Raw genomic sequence first — 17,818 nt, 5'->3', positions numbered from 1 at the left:
CTCCTCCAAAGCATGAGAGGAATCACAGTCCCATGGCTGTATTTAGTGCATCCCACAGATCCCCAATACCAGCCTCCCTTCACCTCACCAGTCCAGGCTTTCAACAAATCTCCTGGATCCTCTCATGGAAGTTCTTCCCCATAGCAGCATTTTCCTGTCTATCCTGTGCTAGCCACTCTTATGTCAGGTTTCATAACTTCACTTTCACTCATCTCCAGACATAAACTAACTGTATTGTGAAAGTGAATAGTCCAGACAGCCTGCTGCCTTGAATTATTTAACATACTGAAGAAGCTTTACATTTTGAAACACCTGCAGTTCTACACCAGCATGGCAGGGATCAGAAGGTGTCCCACCTTCTCCTTCCAGGTGCTGATGCCAGGGCAAAGAGGAGGCAGGCAACATGGTCACAAGTCAGACACAGGAAGGTATTTGGTTTGCCCCCTGAAACATTTTCAACTGCAGGTCTGTTTTATGAAATTCTATACAAAAATTTCCAAACATCTACCCGAAAGTTCACCTTCTCTGTGTACAGAATCTACCTACTTAGTAGTCACTTCTTTAATAAATGATGCTCTTTATTCCAGGAGTATCTTCTAAATTTTGCAACCTGACTACTGAAATTTTCTGAGTTCTGACAAGACCATAAAGTAGGGGCAAGCTATGACAGCAAGCAAAGGATAAAGCATCGGAGGAACTGTAGAAGAGCACAACTCAAGTACAGAAATGCAGCACTGTCCCTTCACTGAAACATCATTTTCCCATCCACATATTACCTCCCAGGAGAAGGTAAAAAGACAGCTACAAAATAAGGCTGAATAGTGTCTCTTTCATCCCAAAAGGACACGCAGAATTTAACTGCTGGTTTTTGTATTTATCTACACATTCTGTCCCAGTGGACAAACCCCTGATGAATTCTGCACAAGGTAGTGTAATGTCATGTTTCTTATTAATGCCACAAACACTAACTAAATTGTGTAGAAACTTGTAAGTAAACAAACAAAATAGTAATTAAAAGCTTTTGAAAGTTTCTCCATCACCTAAAAAATATATCCATATTGTTAAAGACAGACAATTTAAAACCCCTCAGTCTTTTACCTGGAAACTATTATATGATTATTGTTTTAGGATTTTTTTTTCAGTCTATCTACATTCCCACAAATATGACCTGGATAAGAAAGAATTTTATTTAAAAAAATTCCTGAAGGTTCATAAGCCTGAGTGAAGCCTAATGTTCTCCACATTAGAGGAGAGCAACTTTCAACCACTCACAGTAAAAAAATACCTTATTAACAGAAAAAAAATTGCTTTAAACAGCCACCCAGACTCCATATTTACTAGCTTCTGCCATTTTGGGGGGATTCTGTTTGTGCTGGGTTTTGTTTGGTTGGCTGGTTTTAATATATTGCTTTTTTTTTTTTAATTAAAAAGTAAAACAAATTAAAAACACTAACTAAGCAAATTCCTACAACAAAAACAGAATCAAAATTACCAAGAAGAGGAAAAGAGATAGAAGAGCAGTAATGTCATTTTGCCTAAAAAAAAAAAAAAAATTGTTTAGAGCATTGTTTAGGACAGTATACTTATTCAGTATGTCTATTCTCTTACAGATTTCTTTGGCTGTACTTTTCCCCCACCTACAAACAAGTATACAAAATTTTTTGAAGTATTTTTCAATTTTGAGCACAACAAAAATTTAAAAAAAAATCATAAATCAACCAAGGCATTCTGATGTTAGGACAGGGCAAGCATAAGAAAAGTATGGTCTACATACAGCTCACAAGAGGGAAAAGAAAGTTATTTACACAGATTTCTTTTCTCAGCGCAACATTAAAAACAACAGCAACAAAACAAACAGGAAGAAGAAAACAAACCCAAAAAGCAGAAATCTGGAACTTGTAGGGCAAAATTGCTTTCAAACGAGATATGGGCATATATCATAATGCCTCTGTGCCACCTCAGCTCAGTTTCCAAGTAAGCCTTTGACAGTGTAAGTAACAAACATATGGATTACACAGTAAGGAGGGACCTCCAGTTTATTCTAAATAAAAGTAACTCCACAAAACTGAAACCAGTTTTGTGCTAATAGCAGGATTAGAACAAAGCTACAGAGATTTAAATCAGATGCCTCTGAATTGTTTTCTCCTCATTAAAAACACTGCTTCTTCTAAATTCCTGGAGCAAGCAAAAATCACTATTTGGGACTTGGCTAGTTTTGCTAGAAGCCGATCAGTGAGATCTGCTAAGCCAAAAAATCTTTAAGACTCTCATACATTTCTATTTCCTACTTTATATTTTCAAATGTAAAAGGATTTGCAATCTTTGCATCCCCAGGAAAAAAACTCATTTAGGTAAGATATAACTAAGCTCTGCAAATATGCTCTCGATAATATCTTTCACTCTCACTAATTTCCACCTCAGAGATTTTGTATGTAGAAGCTCAAAAGCATAGCTTCAGCTATTACCCAGGGCTTCCACAATGCCATGCTCAGCTAGCCTATTCATCACTCAAAAAAAGGCTTTACAGAGCTTTACTACAAGCTATTCAAGAGCAAGCAGTTAGTGAAAATGTAAACAGAAGCATGCAATGTAATAACTACTATCAAAATAAACTAAGTGCTACTTTAAATTAAAAAGGTCATGTCCCACACAGAGAGGATTATCAATTCATTACTTCTATCCTTACTCCCTCAACACTGAAGCAGCCATGCCACCTCCATTGTTTTTTATTGTTGCTTTACACAGAAGGAAACAAAGAAACTTATTTTTCAGGTATTTGTACAGTTTTTCAAATAAAACACATTCAAGTTAAACCTTTGCACAAGCTTTAGTGAATCTTATCAGAAGTCATGGAGGACTGTGAAATCCCTTAATAATAAGCTCCAGGCATCAGGCAGAAGTTGTTTAATTACATGTTTTGTATTTATTAAAAAGATAAAGCTAAGATTATTAGTATGCTGGTTGAAGTCACAAACTCTGCACCTGAGCTGCCCAACCATTTCACCACTCCCTCAGTGACTTCTGATCTGGGTTACATATGCAGCAATAACATCAGCAACTTACTATCAAACTCAGAACCAAACCCAAAAGCTGACAGCTCCTGGCGGATTTTCTGGTGTGCCTTCAAACGCCTCACAGAGCACAGCAGAAGTAGAGCAGTCATAAACACAGCTGGCAGGCAGGTCACCAGGACAGCAAGTAACTTTTCTATTTCACTGAACAGGCTTCACATCAGAAATCAGAGATCCAGCAGGTCTTTCAGGGCACCCCACCAGAGCCAGGAACTCACGTGGGCACACAGCTATGGGGACCACACGACTTTCTGCATGCTACTTCACTACTGTTCCCATTTTAAAGACCTGTCAAATAAAATGATTTCATAGAGATTTCAAAAGCATGAAAAATATGTTAAAAATATAAAATTAATCAGTAACTACCATATACATGTTATAAAAGGTGCTTTATTGAAAACTGTAATTTTTCAATTCTGACTCAAAATCCTCTTTGTTAGAAAAGCTATGGGGTAAGGGAAGAAGAAACAAAATGCATGACCTCTTAGACTGCTCAATACTTGCAAGTAAAATATATCCATGGAATTGGCTAATTCAGTGACATGCCATATAGTGATTTCCTCAATTCTGAGTAGCACTGAAACCCACACCACCAGTTCCATACAACTGCAGTCACAACTTCAGCACTCAGTCAATGGAGACAGCCCTGATGCCTGATTATTGCCTTTTGGTCTGCTGCAGGTTGTGGTTGTGCAACAGGCAGCACTGCCTGCTTTAGGTATTACAGTGATGGGTAACATGTAAAATGAAAGTCGGGATGATTACAGAAACAGCAAGAGTGTGCAGAAATAATGTTAGTAATTCTTCTACTACTAACAAACATTTCCTACAATGTCAGATTTTAAGAGCATGGCAAAAAAGATTTGGAGAGAAGTGACAATAAGAATCCACAGGCCTACAGTGGAACTGCTTGAACCTCCTATGGGGAAGCAAGGAGAAATGTTTTGAATAGCTTAAAGCATCTTGCAACCAAAATATCTACTTCACCTTTTCATAAAAACATTTGCATATAAACACACAGCACCTTCTTTCAACAGGTAGCCATGGCAATCAAAGACACTTCAGCTAGAAATAACATTCTTCCTGGAAAGAAAATCTAACAATCAGGAGCTAAAAGAGTTTTTGTTCAACTATATTAACTCCCAAATCAAACACAGAATTTTCCATACTGATTCCCTAGCAGTGTTTCTGCTAATTCATCATTACTATTACAGTTTCTCACAACATATACAATTATTTTTTCCAACAGTTTTAACTCTGAAACATCCATTTCTGTTCTATCAATTAAAAAAAAAAAACCCAAAAAACAACTAACCCTAACTGGTCCTTACACATGAAAGCTGATTTTTCTACAGGTTTTACTTCCTTCTATTTTTAAAGGAGGAAAGGCAAGTGGCAAAAATTGTGATAGTAATGTCTGAAATTATACCAAACATAGATCCATTAGTACAAGGGATCCTTGCTAAAAACATTCCAATCAGTTGCAGCAAATACAAAAAATCACTATAAAGCATAACCATATGTAATTACACTACAATCACTGGATCTTCCTTTGCACAACCAAACAGATAAGGTACATTCCCAAACTTTATGTATATTACTCAAACTTGAAATATCACCCTGAAGAAGCTGATGAGTGAAAGAGTCATGGAATGCTGCTTCGAGGACAAAACTAAAGTTCAAAATAATTTACCACATCATCAAATTGTTGTTCCCATGGAAGAAAACAACATCACAAAACCATATCTAGTGACAAATAAAAGAAGAAAAGAAAAGCTACTTAAACCAGTTTCAAGGATAAATTCATCCCGGACTGTAAAAATCAAAACTATGTGAAAATCGCTCTGAAAGAGATTGCTCAAGATGAGAATTGCTCCCTATAGTATTGTTGAAGTCCTTGCACCACTGAATACTCATTTCTCTGAAAATGTGTCTTCTCTCACTCCCTGGGAGATTGTTTCACAGTCTGGCAGACATCAGTGTTGAGATATTTTTTTCCAATGCTTAGTTCTTTCTCTATCTCACCGTATCATTCACAGTTAAATCCTCCTTACCACACATAGCTGTGTTTCATACTGTTTCTGCAAGGGCCTTTTCTGGTTAAAAGAAAAGATTATTCCTCTTTATTACCTAGAGGGAGATAAAATTTTGTTCCTCTCAAATTATTAAGCATCATTCTGGCCCTGTGAACATCTTTGTGTTATTTGTGTAAGACAAGCAACCTAAGCTGTAAAATGCACTAAACTTAGGCAAAGTTCAAAAGTTTTCTGTGCATTTAAAGCAAAGAGCTTCACTAGCAAGTCACACTTCAACATGAGAAACTTGCTACCAAGATTCTAACATTACTCTTAAATCAGTTCCTGTACTCTTTGTTCTTTCTCTTCAACAGATAAAAACATTTGCAAAGTGAAACCTTTTCCTCACAAGAGACATTACAAACTATGGACTTCTGTCATGCCTCAAATGTAAAGAATAAAATCTTTTTAAATTTAGAAACAAAATGCCATTTTCACAGGGTAGACGAATTACCAAATTTCTGCCCAAAATTACTGTAGTTCTTTCCTTGACAGCGTAAGGTTTACCAGGTAAAACAGAGAAAGATTCCAGGATTGCATCTGTTCCTAATAAATTGAATAAACCATGCAAACCCTCACCTACAGCAGTGTAGAATCACAGCAGCAACAACAGCAACTTCATCTGCTGATCAGACACTACAGAAGTGTCACCACTTCATATGCAGACAAGAACTAGAGAAACTGTCCATGCCAGGTACAATGAGGTCTTCTGTTCTTCTGTAACTTACCAAGCACCTTTATTTAGCAAGGCAGAAGAAAACCTAACACCATCTTATTCATATACACACAGATAGCATCCCAACAATATATTTAGTATTAATAAAAAGAGGCAAATGTAAAACTGAGAAAAACGTCTTTCTTTGACCATAAATTTACAAGGCCACAGAAAAAGACTTTCCCTGAGTCTGATATATCAGAGCTATGTGCAATGGTCACCACCCACTGCCAAGTCTTCAGCATTATGTGACAAAGATTTATTTAGATGCTCTGAGCCAGTGGATCCTAACTGTGGACTGCCAAGCTGTTTCCATGTTCAGAATGGTCAAGCATCTGTCAATTTTTAAGCTCCAAGTTACTGCCATAAACCCCATCTATGACTGTCCAATAATTTTCAAGAGCAAAGGTGGTGGTTTTTCCTGAAAAATGTTTTCAGGTTAAATATAAGTCTTCCCCAAACCTCCAACACAGGTTCACCAGATCCTTTGCAAAGGCTTTTTTCTAACCTTGATTCCTTGCATATAAAAATCCATCCATATATTACGTTATTGTTTTTTCTTGGGAAATACATCACATGTACTATGAAGTCATGAACAGGGCTACATTTAGAGTCAGAAGAATTAATCTCCTCAGGACAAAGAACAAACAGAAAACATTATGACGTTACTTATAAACCAGATACAGATGGGAGAGAGGAGAAAAAGGAGGATTATTAAATCTCCACCACATATAATTCAAAGGCATCTAAAATACGAAGTACCGACAGCATAACTATACACACAAACGAAACAGAACAGATGCAAAACACAATATATACATGAGATTATGTTCCACTTGTCACAAGTGCCATGCAGATGGAGCTGAACTGTGACAATGCTGTGCCTTAGGAGGAGGAATTTTTACATGCTACACTTTGGGACAGGAAAAATAAAATTGTAACTAGCATAGAAGAAGGTTTTCTCTGAGGTACCTGGGTCTGAGACTGAAGAATCTCTGATCATTAAGACAATCTTTGAAACAAAAAAGGAAGGCACTGCTACCACCCTGAGTCCCCAGGTTAAAATTTGCAATACTGCTGCCATCTCATAAAATGTGTATCGAAATTCATGTATTTTCACTCCATGTTTGCTTCTGACACTTAAATGATTCCTCACAATCGAAACTGTCAAAAATATCATCAGTTCCCAGTGTCCGTGCTTACTTGGTAGGCTATAAAAATCAGCAAGAGCAGACTTGGGAGCCACTACATCAGAATTCAGAAACTACTGCCTGTGGGGAAAGCCTATCACAGCTGATGAGTAACAGAACAAAAGCCTAGACTTCTAATGCTTTAGTCTCTCCTCAGCAGAAAATAGCTTTCAGATTTACACCCCTGAAGCTTAATATGTTGGTCTCTATGTCATCTCTTTAGGCCAAACTGCAGCCAAAAGATTTGCTCTTTGGATAACAAATGCATGTCAGAGACCTTTTGAGAGATTCCTTCCTCATGATTTAAAAAAGTTCTGTTTCATGCATGTTGTTTTAAAACAGCTGTGGTCATTGGACCTTCAAGTGTCTTTGAAAAATTCATTTAACAAACAAATGTGGAAGAATAAACAGACTTCAGAAATTACAGCAGTGTCAATATGTAATTTAGGCACAACAGCAGGTGCTTTTTACATTGTAAGCTAAATCCTTGCTACATATTTGGCATTGCCTTGGTTACAGCAAGTAACAGCAAGTAACAACGCACCAACAGGCACCAGATGGACGCTCCAGTTACACAAATCTCTTCCCTTCCCCACTCCTCCAAATAGGATGTAACTTTTAAGAGCAATGACAGGGACCAACATGGAAAACCTATGTTGATAATCACTTCCCTGGTGAAGTGTAATCACTGTACCAATAACTTTAGTGGAAAAGAATGCTAAAATTTGGACTTAATCTCGAAAGCCACAGTGCTTGCAAGGCTTCACAAAGTTTGACCAGGTGAACGTGAACTATGCGTAACGGAAAGTCTCAGTCAAGTCTGACTTTTTTTTTTCCCTAAATAATCTGCTTCTGTCACCAGCCTCAAGCTCCCTGGACACTGCTAGAAAAGGTGACTGATATTTTTTGCACTTTCAACATCCCAATTTGTCTTCCTAGAGAAAAAGGAATCAGCTAGACTTCTGTTTCCCACATTTTCCCCACTATGAACTCACACTTCGTATTGACTGATGTCTGAGCAGACCAGACGTAAGAACAGGGCAAGGCCTCTTCCTCACTGGGTGGCACCAGTGGAAAACAGGTGGATTTTCCATGAGGCTGCAGAACAGACTGCTACTCCACACTGAGTAACTTTTCTTGGCAAGCACAGTCCTCCTCCCTAAACCCCACTGGCATTACAGGCTGTTCAAACTAAATGCAAAGAATTATAGGTAACTTCACAGCATAATACCTCATATTTCAAAGATATGATGGCTTTGCTTTGGCAACAATGTCTTCCCATCTGAGCATCAACGCCCACAGGTGGCAGGTGAAGACCAATGAAAACCTACCCGAAGGGAGGAGTTTAATCTGGACCGCACTCACTGTTTAGTACCTCACTGAAAAGTTAACACAGACAAGGAGGCTGCCAAGGTTTGTGCACAACTACACCGTAGTAATTGAGTGAGACACTGCAAAAAGCCATGAAGCCATGGGATTCCTGTCATACACTGGAGAGAGAGAGTTTTCAACAGGCAGAGTTAATCAAGTGACTGTGGATTTGCACATGACGGGGCGAGATTAGTCTTTAAGGAGGGAGGTGTATGCCTGGTTTTTTGCTACACTAAGAATAATTACAGAGACACAGAATAATATAAGAACAGAAGACGAGCAGGGCTTTTTGATTACTAAACTTTCAGACTGATTTTGGTATTATTTTAACTGACTGAAAAAAATATGATTCTCTTCCTTCCACCACAAGAAACTCTGAATTAGTCAGATCCTGTGACTATCCCACCCTGTGAATCCCTTCCTGGTAATTTCACTCTCCAGTTTTCAGGTGTAAGACACCTACAAAAGTATACATTATCCTTTGTGTTTCAAACGATCAATGGCCCTAAAATGACAGTTTAACACACTGCTGTTTGAAACCACAAGGTTCTTGCACAGGCAGCTAGAAACCGTTTTTTTACATACATTTATTAATGTAAAAAGGAACTCTCACCTTACTGCTGTTCATGCTGTTCTACTATGCACATTGTACCTGGTACATACATGAACTTGCACTACAGTGCCTGTGGATGCCACTGCTTACAAGATCATAGCAAAGACTTTAATAATGAAGATCAAAAATTGAGTTGTGAACTGTCCAGGTTTCAACAGTTACATACTAGAAGGAAAAAATAATAAAAAAAATATTTGAACCTCTAGTTATTATCTTCGTGGCTGAAGAAAAGGTATCTTCAATAAAATATGAATTTACACACCCACCATGTGACACATAAAAATTGTCTTTGTTCCATGCACAAAAAAGTTGTTTGCTCCACTTTTAATTCCTAGAGAGTCACCAAAGGTCAATCAGTTTTGAAGTAGGGGCCTTTTTACTTTTCTGAAAATTGACTGCAGGAATGCTAATTGTATAAAAGCTGCAACTGTGCTTTTAGTATTTACTTTTCATGCAACTATATTTCCATGCTGACATTCAGCTTCAACTGCTTCTATTTGCTGTCAGCAGGCAATTTATCCTGAGGGGGGTCTGATAGAACCAGATCTCTTGTAGGAAATGCTTTGTTGTCCTGGGTCAGTGATAGCTAACAATAGGACCCCAGTGACAGAGGCACACAGACACAGTGCACTGCCACACCCAGAGCAATGGCAGACATCAGCTGATGCTCCACGCCACCTGGATAACCAGTATAACCCAAAGTGCCATCCAATACATTACTGAGACTACTTTATAGCTAAAAAATTACACACATCCTAACCAATATATTCTTCTCTTTACAGATTACGTATTTGGCCTTCTTTGAGACAAAAATTTTGTTCAAGATGCTGGGTTATCTTGACTTCAAACCCAGAAATAACCACGACTGTAGCTAACAAGAAATACTAGTTTGCTTTTTTAAAAAAATAATGTAGTTTGATGTTAATCAGAAAAAAGTTTGATGTATTGCTGATCAAAGCATTAAGTCTGTGTTACTCTTAAAATAAAAATGTTTGATGTAGCTTTTAAATTTATATTCAAAGCAGCTTGACCTAATCTGAAATAAAGACATTCAGTCTTTACAGTTTACCAAGGCAAAGAAATTGAAAGATATGTGAAGATGTGTTAAGTTCACACTTAACTTTAACTGCAACTGAAACTGCTCATTTCAGAATCAGTGTGAGGCAAAGAGCGCCACACGAAAAATACAACACATTAGAACTGCCTGACTTGGATGTGACTTTAAACTAGGGCTAAGCAGTTAGACTAATCATCAGGAGGCTGCAGCTAAAAGTCTAAAGCCTGGACGTTGAATCTAATACAGAGTAAATATCATGAAGAACAGTGCTGTCCCCTCAGACTAATGCCCACCTCCTCACCAAGAAGGCATCAAGCTCCAACATCTCCTTCCCACGTGCCTTGCCACATGGTCCTACACAAGGAAGATTTTGAGGACTTTGGGATTTTCTTTGTTATGAAATAAAATTAAGATGCCAAAATCTGAATGGTACTGTGGCAATCTCATAAGCGGATTACATTAATCATTTATCAGCAAGGAATGATAATTGTCAAGCAAGAGCAGAAGACTGAGTTCATCCTTATTTATCACTCTGAGACAAAAGGTATAACAGCTGTGAATATCAGAAATACACACCAAGTTTGGGGAAAGAGTCTGTAAAATGTCCGCTAAAAATGCAATGGATATACAAAGCTAAAGGCTGGTTTTGCACTGACTCTTATTTAATACAAATTTCTGTCAGCTCACCACAGCATTACTGGGAGAGATTTTCTCATTAAATTAAATGGGACTGCATTGCATATAGATACTAGGAATGTTGTTTAGAAATATTCCACTTCTTAAAAACAGTGCTCTAATTTTGAAACTGCTGCAAAACAATTTTAAACCAAGCAAATAGTTTTCTAAACTTCTGGGTAATAATTCGTTCCACCCCGACCATCTTAAAACTCCAATTATAAAAAAAATTCAGGTCACTGAATTGGCAAATACAGAAAATACACCTGTATTTCAGTGGCATTCCCTCAGGGAATGCCAGTGGTAAAAAGGACTCAAAAACCAGCACCCATCAAGAGGAGATTACCACTACCCCCACATGGTACATGCTCTTTACCCCAACACTCTCACTGCCCCAAATGCAGCAGCAAAGCAAGCAGCTTTCTGCAGGGCAGATTGTTTGGCAGAGGATAAGGAGGGCAGGCTGAAGGAAGGTCTCTGTCCAGCAGTAATATCTCTTCCCACCAGGACTCTAGCAAAATCTGCTGCACAAGCTGGTATTTGACACCCAAGGGAGGCATAGCTCTCCATTTTCACAGCTTCCTGCCTTGGTTAAGCCAAGAGGTACAAACACGGCATGTGCAGCCCTTGTCTCAGTCACTCGATTTGAGCAGAGCTTAGATCAGATGCCATCCAAGGATCCTTTCCAATTCAAATTACTCTGTGATCATAAAAAAGCTGGTGTGAGAAAGCTGTTAAGAAAAGAGAAGAAAAAAACTCAGCTCCCCGTACACACCATACAAAAATATACCAATCTTCCCTTCCAACACTGGAGGCAGTACCGGGACAGCAACATATAAAAAACCTACTGGTTTTGCCTGTTCTTTGGATTTGAAGGATGTTACTCTAGGCATTCTGCTGATGTTAGCATGGGAAAAACCTGGAGCAAGAGCTTTTACCCTGTGCTTCTTCATTGATTTCAGTGTGAGCTTTTTCAGTCTCACTTCCTCTTTTAAAAATGTTTTTCCCAATTTAATTTTATTTACTATAAAGAGCTACATTTGAGGCTTCCAAAGCACCAAGATTTCAAATATGATCAAAGTCCCATCAGAATAGACACTACATAAATACATGGTAACACTAAGACTGTTGGCATGAACTGCAACTTGCATATCAGAATAAATAAATAAATTTTTAAAAATCCACAAATAAAACTTTAGCATATACTAGGAAAACTAAGTCACAGTTATGTATGTTTAGAATCTTCTATTATGGTCTTTCTTTTTTCCTCTTCTTTTTGTTTTAAAAAAACCCTTCCTTTTACCCAGACTATAAGTCCTTGTCCACCCAAGTTTTGAGAAAACATGTTTATTAAAAAAAAAACAAATCAGAATGATCACAAGACGAATAATGAGAAGGCTGTTGTCTTACAATAGTGTAATAGTGTACAGAAGTGAATATTCTTGCAGAGAAATAAAAATATTTAACCAAATCAATATAGGACACCAAGCCTATAAATATTAGATATTGAACCAACACCTTAACCACATACATACAGAAAGGCATTTTTCACCCTGACATGCATCCCGAAAATGGAAAAAAATAAGGCAACAGTGAGGCAGTGTGCGGTAGTCACTCAAATGATCTTTGCCAAAAGGGGCAAGTTTTGTGGCCTCCATGGCTCTGCTGTTCTGGTGTTTTTCTGACCTGTGTTCATCTTTTGGAGTGCAAAATTTGAAAATTAATTTCAGCAGGCATATTCCTGATACATAAAAAAGGTTCAGAAGAGTTTAATTAGTTGAAAAAAGAAATTACTACTAAAAGGATTCAGCCTAAATTCCAGGGATGTGTTGCTCAGTTGTGACTGACTCGCAGACTTTTAATGAAGTCTCTCACTCCCTGTGCTCACCTTATTCTCAGATAGGTGACAAGGTGTTCATCTTCTTAAGGAAAGTAGCATTTATGGAAGTGCTCATCAGAAAGAAAGATGTAAGTAATTCTTAACTGCTGGCTTATGAGCAAGATCTGATGGATCAAATGGCCCAAGAACAGGCTGGACAACACAGGGGGAAGGCATATGGCTAAAAAACCCAAATACTTAAACATTCTGAATTTTTGGTTTTAATTGCCTAAACATCGAAGAACAATTTCTCCTTTTGCTAAGCCATAAGAAAAACAGAGGCTCCCAGTGTGGTTTACCTCATGTAGACTAGATATTGTTTTAAATACTTCTAATATATTTATTCCAGTTTCCTCAATGATGCTCAAAACCCACTGGTTATCCACAGACAGTTACTTACACAGGCTCACGGGAAATGGAAACTTCTCCCAGTATATTTTTAATTAGACAGAAATCACCACAGGAGACACGATGGACCAGGTGTGATGCCACCTGCCTAGCAGCATCTCCGTAGAAACAGAACTCCCTAGAAATAGAACTGCACTTTCATTCCTCCTCTCATGTCCCACCATCCATGGTTTCTAGCAGAAAGGGTTTAGTGTGGAAACACACATTCTTATGGTTCTGGACTATCTTCAGCTAAGTCTTCTGCCATCCACAGCCCGTTGTACTGCTTCTGTGTTTATTTCTTCAGAATTAGGACAGACATTATCATCACATGCCTGCATATGTGAAAGCAGCAAATAAAGATGTTTCTCTAGGCCCCTTCAGTAAAGTAACAAACATGCAGATTTTTGGAAGAACATTAATGTATGCAGTGGAAACAGAAAAATATGATCACACTGCTCTTAGTAGCTGACTTACCAATTCAATCATTACTATAAAGCAGAACCAACCAATCTGTTTCTCAAAAACCTTTAACCCCTATGCAGTATGTATTGCTGGCAATCTATTGGAGATAAATGAGCAGAGGGTTGTTTGCTAGAATTCTCATTAAGCAGGAATCTTCACCTTCTAGGAAACCAGAAAAATACATTTAAAAACGCATTCATTAAGTCTATGGTAATAAGATCTTGCTCAAAGTTAAGATTTAGTTAATCAACCTGCACTGCATAAGGACAACATGTATTAAAACTACCTAAAGCACCTCTAATATTTTTTAATTATCTCTTTTTAGATCTTCAGAGAAAACATCTGATTCTTCTAATTCATAATCTCATGCAAATCCAGAGCAGCCATGCTCAATAATAGACAATTCATATGCCAAGGGAAAAAATGCTGAATTTGAAATATGTAGGCCATAAGATACAAGTGAAAAGTTTTAGCTCTCAGCTTGATTTTTCCTGCATTTTGTCTATTTGAAGACTCCAAACATCATATTATAATTCCTCTTTTGTCTTTTTAGCGTGTTCATTAGTTTTGCTTACTAACCCTGAACTCAAATACATCAGTAGCAACATGGTGTTTATTCTCCCAGACACTTTTTCTGGACTTATGATTAGTTTTTCCTGATTTTGCTTGCCATAAACATTACCACACGCTGACGACACAACCTAAAGCCAAGAAACAAAATCACTGCAAATGACCAGCCACACTGGCTAGTGTGGCTATTATTGTTAAAAATACAAAACAAGCAGCTGAATAGGAGATCCCATTTGTTTTTACCCTCATGACTTTTCTCTTGGCTCTAGCACTGGTAAGCAATGCTTATAAAAAGGAACATTAGCCACATTTCAAAGATGCATAGTCCTCGTATTGAAGGCTTTTTAAGTTTAAGAACATAAGCATTGCAAATGACTGTGGCTTAAAATGTTATCAAAGAAGTCAGAAGCCAGCTCCTGGTCCAATTAAAATCCATTCAAATGTCATATGCAAAGAGTTCAGGTTTCTTGTTTGTGTTGCTATTTAGATAGATGACACAAACTTTAGCCTCAAAATTAGTACTCCCTTTATTCAAAGTGTTATGAAGTACTTATATTACCATAGAGCAAACAAAGTCTTCAGATTTATAAGATCAAAAACTCCCACCAAATTTCCCTGCCCCAAAATAATAAGTGCATGGTGGACTACAAGATTTTCACCTTTGGCATCCACGATGCCACCATATCCAGTATCACAAAATCTCTTAGCATTAGCACCCACATTTTAAATACATTAAGACAATTCTATTAAATTAAAAAAAAAAAAAAAAGAGAAAACCCACCAATCAACCAAAAAAAAACCCAACCAACAAAAAAAAACCCAAACCAAACAAGAAAAACCAAAAAAACACCACCCAATCCCCTCAAAAAGAAAAAAAAACCAAAAAAACCCCAAAAAAGAAACACCCCAAACCCTAGCAACATCGAAAAAAAAAAACAAAAACAAAACAACACTCCAAAACTCAGAATGCATTCCCTGCCCAACAGATATGAAATTGCAAACTTTGCCATAAACAAAGGATTAAGAATTAAATTAACAACTCAGGAAAACTGTGAAAAGGATTTCATATTAAGTAACCAAACAGGGTTATACTAAAAAGCTTTGCATGGCTCCCTCTTGACACACCAAAACTATCTTTTCTATCTACCAAGATGTACCAAATCACCTGCCCAGCATTCTTACGCTTTTTTAACTGAAGAGCTAATCTGTAAATACTTTTGATAGCCTTCCAACAGGCTGGCCTTGCATCTGTTAAAAGACAGCACAGTAGCCAGAAAGTTTGCTACTTTAAGTGAAGATAATGCATTACTGTAAAATGGAAGTATCATTTTAAGCTACAACTAGAAATGTCCAAAACTCAGAGCAATGAATTACATGATTCACTGTACCCAGCCAACCTTGAACCACCATTACTTTGTAAAAATCAGTTTGGCCTAAAAGCCCATTGATGTATCAATCTCAGACCACATTTCTCAAAGAAGACAAGATGTCTTTCACTAAAGTTTACATTTCACTCATTAAACATCCACAACATTCAAATGAGGTGCATTACAACACTAAATGCCGCTTTTGCAGAATTTCTTGTGGTCATCCATTATCATTCACCAGACAATTTTTCTATACAAACACACATGAATGCTCAGAATTCAATAGCACCTGCTCTCCTTCCCTCCTGAACAGCACTTCTGGGTATCTATCCTGCTCCTTCCTCCCACAGCATTAGAGATGAGAGCAAGCAAGCACTTCACTTTTGGTTTGGCAGCACATAGAGAATAAACACATTCTTTGTCACCATCACCTTTTGGAAGAATAGGCATCACGTGCTTCTTCCCAACATGGGCTGCAAAGGCAGGTGCAGCTGCTCCAGATTTAACAGCAATGCAGCAGCATCTGGAGTACTATGACTGGAATATTTTGCAGGGCAAGTTTTTTGGGACCCCATAGGCCCCAGGTGCAGAGCAGACACAAAATTGCAGCCACCTGGGTGTACTCTTATCAGCTGGTGTAACGTGAGGCACGTCAAAGACAAGAAAAACGCTACATGGCTGATCTGCCCTACACCCACATTAGCTCACTCTTAATGTATGCAGAGTCAGGCAAACATCTCTGCCTTCTCGTTCCTCAGCAGCTATGAAAACAGCCAGATCTGCAATGCACTCTCTAAACCAAACCGCAGTTCCACAGCCCAAAAAACCCGACAGCACGAGAAAGCAAAAAGATGGAGTGTTCCATCCTAGACCCACAGCCCCATCTCCCTCAAAGAGGAGATTTATGATGGCAGTAAAACACGTCTTGGTAGACTGCTCCCACTGATTCTGATCCTTACAGAAAGCAGATGCGTTGCATACGGCTGCATTGACCACGACTGTGATTCAGGCAATCATTGTTACCAAACTGCATCTCCGAAAAAAAAAAATTAAAAAATATACATATATATCAAGACGCCTTTTTTTTTCCTGAAGCCAGAACGCGACGGTAGCAGATGTCATCTTCCTCCCGAGCCCAGGGGTGGGGAGCGCGCTCCGGGCGGAGGATGGGGATGCGGGCCCGGGTGGGTTCCGTGCCGCAAACCGGGACGCGGCCGCAGCGCCCGGCGGCATCTCCCGGCGGAGCGGAGCGGAGCGGGGCTGCCGACACCGTCCTGCTGCCGCGGCGACCGCCCCACCGCCGGCTGCGAAACCCCGCACCGCCCCCTCCCATCTCTCCTTTACACCACAGAAAAGGTGCGCGTGAAAAAAAAAAAAAAAAAAAAAAAAAAAAAAAAAAAAAAAAAAAAAAAAAAAAAAAAAAAGCCCCCCCCCCCCAAAAAAAAAGAAAAAAGAAAAAAGAAAAAAAAAAAAAAAAAGCAAGCAGTCAAAAAAACTAAAAAATAAAAACCAGCAAACCAGCGCACCGGGGTATGCACGGCTCCACACAGCATTATTCTACACGCATCCCACCCCCACCAAAAAGAAAAACCCGGCATAAATGAAGGTAGGGAAAGCAGGCAGTGCCCCGCCGGAGGGAGGCCGGGATGGAGGCGGCCATGGCCGCGGCGGCGCCGCTCCCGCAGCCCGGGGCAGGGGCAGGTCCCGCCGCTCGGCGCTGGCCGGGCACGGGCGGCCCCGGGCCCGCACCGCGGCGGGCAGGAGCCCCTGGGCCGGGCTGGGGCTGGGCTGGGCCGGCATCCCGCCCCGGGCACCCTCCCCGGGCCCGCCGCCTCCCCGACCCCAGCGCCGCAGCGGGGCACGGCCGGAGCCTCCTCCCGCTCCCCTCCGCACCTGGTGCGGGTCCGCGCCGCCTCCTCAGCAGGCAGGGCGGCTCCGGCGGGGGCGGCGGAGCAGCGCGGGGCGGAAAGCCCAGCAGCCGGCCGCTCCTCCCGCGGCCACCATCTTCCACCGCCTCCTCCTCCTCCTCCTCCGGCCGCCGCCAGCACCGCCCGGGCCGGCCCCTCCCTCCCGCCGCCCGCCCTCACGCGTCAGCGCGCCCGCTCCTTCCCTCCCTCCTCCCGCTGCCTCCGGCGGGAGCGGGGCCCCACGGGCGGGGGCGGTGCCGCCCGCTGCCCCGGCGGGCCGGGCTCGGGCTCGGGGTGGGGATCAGGATCAGGGGCAGGGGCAGGGGCAGGGCCGGCGCGGCTCCTCAGCCCCCGGCGGCTCCGGCAGCCCCGGCCCCTCACACGCCCCTCGCACGGCCGGCGCTCCGCGGCCCGGCTGCCGGCGCCCGGGCGGGCCGGAGCGGGGGAGGCCCTGCCGGGCGCTGACCCGTCTCACC

General features: G+C 40.4%; 1 protein-coding gene across 1 annotated transcript in view; it reads right to left on the bottom strand.

Annotated features, from left to right (window-relative positions):
- APBA1 (amyloid beta precursor protein binding family A member 1) overlaps positions 1-17,450 on the bottom strand; it is a 90,127-nt gene extending 72,677 nt beyond the window's left edge. The window contains exon 1 of the mRNA XM_083883965.1: positions 17,329-17,450. The gene's annotated coding sequence lies outside the window, so the exon portion shown is untranslated. The remainder of the gene's footprint in view (positions 1-17,328) is intronic.
- Between the last annotated feature and the right edge of the window lie 368 nt (positions 17,451-17,818).

The sequence above is a fragment of the Zosterops lateralis genome (assembly GCF_965231275.1).
Source record: "Zosterops lateralis genome assembly, chromosome: Z".
Lineage (NCBI taxonomy): Eukaryota > Metazoa > Chordata > Aves > Passeriformes > Zosteropidae > Zosterops > Zosterops lateralis.
The sequence above is the reverse complement of the archived record's forward strand: the minus strand, read 5'-3'. Positions and strand labels throughout refer to the sequence as shown.